Here is a 6,000-nt window from a genome sequence, read left to right as displayed (position 1 = left end):
TGTTCAGCTATGTATTCCCCCAGAAATGCCCTGTTAACTGAAAAAGAGCCTGCAAAAGAAGAAAATATTCCGGACAAACTACTGGACATCAATAATACCTTTAGCATGGGCAATTGGGAATGCCAGGATGAGCCAGGAACATGACTGGGAAAAATTAAACTAAAACTGGGTAGCACAGCTGGTAAGAAAAAAAAAAAAAAACAAACCAATATCCTATTAAATTGGAAGATTGAAAGGAATTGGAACCAGTAATAAGCTCCTTTTTAAAACATGGACAATTAAGGGAATGTCAATTGGAGTTTATTGGAGTTTAATACTCCAGTTCTGCCTGTAAAGAAATCTCACTTTCAGAAATATAGATTGGTGCAGGATTTACGAGAGGTTAATGCAAGAACTGTAAATGTGCACCCTGGGTTCCAAATCCATATACCCTGCTGGCCTCCATTCCTGATCGCAATACTTATTTTACAGTGCTGGACCTGAAAGATGCTGTCTTTTGCATACCAGTGGATGAATGGAGCCAGACCATTTTTGCTTTGAGTGGGAAAAACCCTGACTACAGGACAGGACATGCAACTCTGTTGGACTGTCCTTCCCCAAGGATTCAAAAATAGCCCCATGTTGTTTGGTAACGTATTGGTGAGGGAACTGGAACAATGGCACAAATACAACACCGTAACATTGTTACAGCATGTGGAAGACTTGTTGATTGGGTCAGATACCTATGAGGAAATGTTTAGAAGCTACAATTAGCTTACTCAATTTTCTGGGTTTAGTAGGCTACCAAGTCTCTAAAAGGAAAGCCCAGATAGGAAAAGAAAGGGTCCAATACATGGGATTTGAAGTTACAAAAGGACAAAGAGAATTAAGTGCTGAAAGAAAGGAGGCCATTTGCAGAATTGCTGTACCTATAACAAAGAAACAATTAAGGGAATTTTTGGGAATGGCTGGGTGGTGTCAACTATGGATTCTTAATTTTGGACTAATTGCTAACTGTTGTATGCTTCTATAAAAGGAATTGAAGTGGTTTTAGACTGGACAACAGAACGTCATAAAAAGTTTTGATGAAATTAAGAGAAAATTGATGGAAACCCCTGCCTTGGGACTCCTGAATTTGAGAAAGCCTTTTCAATTATATGTACATGAAAGACAGCAAGTGGCATTGGGTGTGTTGACACAAAAGTTGGGAAGCTGAAAGAAACCAGTGGGATAATTTTCTAAGCAACTGGATGAGGTCAGTAAAGGTTGTCCTGCCTTTTTGAGGGCAGTAGCGGCGACTGTAACCCTAATTGAAAAAAATCTCAAAAACTGTGACACTGGGCTAACCGATTCCTGTGTTTGTACCTCATGCTGTATCGTCTCTCCTTGAAAATAAGGGAAGCCACTGGATTTCCCCGAATAGGTTAGCTAAACACCAAGCTGTGTTACTGGAACAGGATGATATCACACTTTCTTTGACCTCCACCTTGAATCCTGCTACCTTGCTCCCAATTTCTGAGTCTAATGAACTGCAGCATGATTGTCTAACCACTATTGAACAAGTATATTCCAGCAGGCCAGACCTATGGAATGAACCCCTGCTTGATGTGGAAGCGGAGCTCTTCACTGACGGTAGTAGCTATATGTTGGAAGGAAACTAAGAATCAGATATGCAGTGCTAAAAATACCCAAACATTAGACACTAAGGCATTGCCTAATCCAGAAATCGTAAAAAGTTTGTGGAGGAATTGTAAAGCAAGGAATAACCCCTGGGGAACACTGGCAAATAGACTTTTCAGAATTACCTAGACGTAACCAATATAAATATTTGTTGGTATTAGTAGATACCTTCTCTGGTTGGCCAGAAGCTTTCCCCTTGCCATACCAACAAAGCTAGAAAGGTAATTAAGGTCATCTTAAAAGAAATTATAGCCAGATTTGTTATTCCAGAGAGTATCTCCTCTGATAATGGGCCTCATTTTATTGCAGATATAGTGCAAGGAATCTCCAAGCTTTTACAGATTAAGTGGGAACTACACCCCCCCAGAGGCCACAATCTAGTGAATGAATCAGACTCTCAGAAGACAAGTTTCTAAACTTTGTCAGGAAGCACACCTTAAGTGGAAGAGAAGCCTTACCCTTAGCTCTTTGTGAAGTCAAATAATCCCTAGGGTTAGAGAAGGAGTAAGTCCCTTTGAAATCTTGTATGGGAAAGCAATATCCCGCAAGTCTTTTAAATGTCAAAAAGGAGACCAAATGCATTATAAAGGACAGGCCACAATTAAAGAATATTTGAGCTCTTTTTTGCAGACCTTATCTTCACTACACAGGTACCTGAATCAAAAGGTAGTCTCTTCCTTGGACATACCCGTTCACCCACTCCAACCAGGAGACACTGTTTAGATCAAGATAAACAGACCCTCACACCAACCAACTTAAACTCTGATTAACAAGGGACCCTCAATGAACTGTACCTGGGAACAGGACTTGCCTACATAGGAGGTTGAGTGTCCAAAAGGCCAATTATCTCTGAGCTTGGGACATTAAAATAATGATTATAATTGTGAACAATTTTATTTGGATGCATTAAGAATATAATAGATGACAAGTTTCAGGAAGGTATGTACTGGTGATGAAAAGGAACAGTGAGACATATGAGACTAATAAAAGGTCTCAGTTTCAAAAGGGAGAAGTTATATCCATGAATGAAATTTAATGAAATTTACGTTAATGAGTTTTTATAAAATTTCCATTAGGCAAGGACAATTAATATCTTGTGAAACAGAATTTGACTTGAGCAAGCCATGTTACTTTGTATAAACAATTAATACCCTGCTAATGACTATACCCTTGAAGAGAGACTAAAAGACCGAGAAAAAAAGAAGCATCTTGGCTCGGAAGGTGCCAAAAGCTGGATGATTGTCAAAGGAGCATAAAGTAAGGATCTGCATGGGAAAGGAAGAACCAAGATAAGCAAAGAGTAACATGGCAGGCATGGCCCTGAAAGAGTAGGATGGTGCCGTAAATCTGTCAGAACAAAGAAACACCAAGATAGGCTCAAGGAGAGCAGACCTGCTGAAGAAGCCCTAACAGATAAGGATGGATCTGGGGCATGAAAACATTTATGAAACTAAGGGGATGTATATCCTTGCAGGCGCATAACATTAATAAAGGTTTTGAATGGTCAGCGAAATCCCACTGATTAGTGTCCTCAAAAAGTGAGCTCTTTCATTATAATATGAAAACCACACCTCTAGTGCTAAAGTCACCCTCTCCTCAGATAGGGACCCCTACTCACTGAGCACACGTAGTAAATCTGTAGTTAAGTAGGTGTGACCGAAAGGTGGAACTGTTATTCTGAATTGTATAAATACATAATGTAATTTGTGGAACAATGACTGAGGGAGAGAGGAAATTAGTTTCTCTAAGGTTCATCCTAATAGAAGAACTTCCAGGGTAAAATGCAGTTGCTACTTCCAGGATGAAATGCGGTTGGCATGCTTGCTGCAGCAGTTCCCTAGGCAACACACCCTGCCTCCCTTAGCACATGCTAAGATGAACAGAATGGAGGGTGGAGCGGAATGGAGTCATCCCGGCCAAACTCTGTTACACTCCCTGCAGGGACGGGAACTTCATGGTACCTGGTGGCTAATAAGCCATATAGTAGCTGATGAACTGTGTTGCAACTGTCAAACAAGAAGAATACCAGCTGCTGAGCCAAGAATTGTGGCGAAATTGTGCCCTTTAGATGAACTTTGCTCATTATAATGTCATTATAATACCAAAACACACCTCCATCCCAAAAGCTACCTGCCTCCAAGGTGCGACCACCCCTCACTGAGCACACGCTCTGAATTTCTTCTAGTCTATCTTTAAAGCAAAGAGAGAAAAATTTACACCAATCCTAACAAAGGTATGTATGACTAGAGTCACTCAAGCTCCACCTAAAAGTGAAAAACAGTATAAAAATGGCTTAAGAAGAGGGATATTGGGGAAGACCTCCATCAGAACATCCAGGACCAGTCGATAGGCTGACCCTCTCTTTCCCCCCCCCATAGGGACACCTATCGGGTAAGAGCTCTGTATTATACGTGCTTAGAAACTAACATCTTGCTAGCTATTAAAATGTGTGTGTGTATGTGTATGTGTGTATATATATATATATATATATATTGTTTCAAGTTTGTTTTCGCAGCCAGTATCTTATCACTGACTATCTTCGAACCTTTATCCCATCACAAACATAGACAAATTTTATTATATATCTGTAAATATAAGTTTCTGGAAACTTTAATAATTGATACAGGGGATATGAGGGATTTGTCTCAGTGTCGCTGCCCGTGAAGAGTCCCTGAATAGGTCAGATGACCACCCTCCGACCTTGAGGGCTGTCTAGAGGAATTTGTCCCAGTGCGACAGGCTAGCCAAATTGCAAAGGGTTTGAGGAAACCCCCCTTCTCCTTAAACAGAGTGTGGCAGGCACAAGGGTCTTATCTTTCTTGGAAAACCAGCAGGTTGGTCAAAGTGAAAAGGGTTTGAGGTAACCCCCCTCCCTATCCTCTATTGACACAATATCATGTCTTATGACACAATTGTAACCAGGTGTGATAGCTTTGTGGATTTCCCCCTAGCACCCATCTCTGCTCAGAAGTGAAATAAACACAACGCAGAGGTATTTAAGATGAATGTACTGCACACCAGGTAAATAAACCCAGATTTGGGACAAGATCAGTGTAGAAGAAAGACAAATAAAGCAAGATAATAAATAAGGAAATTAAATGACCTGACTTAAAGTGCGTGTGTAGACATATATAAGTAAAGCAATGGGAACAGAACCAATACTGACATCTGACTGTGCATTTAACAATAGTACAAGTCTAATTCTACAAGTTTACAAAGGCTAAACATTTTCCATGGACGTGAAAGACAGCAAGAAACAGTGGACAAGGGACGAGCAACTGACATAATCTACCTGGACTCGTGCAAAGCATTTGCCACTGTCCCACACAACATCCTTCTCTCTAAACTAGAGAGACATGGGTTTGCTGGATGGACCACTCAGTGGATAAGGAATTGGCTGGATGGCCGCACTCAGAGAGTGGTGGTCAACAGCTCAATGTCCAAGTGGAGACCGGTGATGAGTGGCGTCCCTCAGGGGTCCGTGCTGGGCCCAGCCCTGTTCAACATCTTTGTCAGCAACATGGACAGTGGGATAGAGTGCACCCTCAGCAAGTTCGCCGATGACACCAAGCTGTGTGGTGCCGTCGACATGCTGGAAGGGAGGGATGCCATCCAGAGGGACCTTGACAGGCTGGAGAGGTGGGCCCGTGCCAACCTCATGAAGTTCAACCAGGCCAAGTGCAAGGTCCTGCACCTGGGTCATGGCAATCCCAGGCACAAATACAGGCTGGGCAGAGAGTGAATTGACAGCAGCCCTGAGAAGGGCTTGGGAGCACTGGTGGACCAGAAGCTCAACAATGAGCCAGCAACGCACCCTTGCAGCCCACAAGGCCAACCGCATCCTGGGCTGCATTAAGAGGAGTGTGGCCAGCAGGTGGAGGGAGGAGATTCTGCCCCTCTACTCTGCTCTGGTGAGACACCACCTGGAGTACTGTGTCCAGTTCTGGAGCCCCAACACAAGAAGGACATGGACCTGTTGGAGAGGGTCCAGAGGAAGGCCACAAAGATGATCAGAGGGCTGGAGCACCTCTCCTATGAGGACAAGGCTGAGAGAGTTGGGGCTGTCCAGCCTGGAGAAGAGGAGGCTCTGGGGTGACCTTATAGTGGTCTTCCAGTACCTGAAGGGGGCCTACAGGAAAGACAGGGAAAGGCTGTTTAGTAGGGCCTGTTGTGACAGGACTAGGGGTAACAGTTTCAAAATAGAGGGAGGTAGATTTAGATTAGATATTAGGAAGAATTTTTTTTTTTTCCACATCGAGGGTGGTGGAATACTGGAACAGGTTGCCCAGAGAGGTGGTGGATGCCCCATCCCTGGAAACACTCAAGGCCAGGTTGGACGGG

At 43.0% G+C, this 6,000-nt stretch overlaps 1 protein-coding gene across 1 annotated transcript in view; it reads right to left on the bottom strand.

Annotated features, from left to right (window-relative positions):
• The window catches only part of LOC147596694 (vasculin-like), a 34,482-nt gene that overhangs the window by 27,446 nt on the left and 1,036 nt on the right, over positions 1 to 6,000 (bottom strand). The gene's annotated exons all lie outside the window — the stretch shown is intronic.

Source organism: Chlamydotis macqueenii, chromosome W, assembly GCF_036417535.1.
Source record: "Chlamydotis macqueenii isolate bChlMac1 chromosome W, bChlMac1.mat, whole genome shotgun sequence".
Taxonomy (NCBI): Eukaryota; Metazoa; Chordata; class Aves; order Otidiformes; family Otididae; genus Chlamydotis; species Chlamydotis macqueenii.
This window is presented reverse-complemented; position numbering and strand designations above follow the sequence as displayed.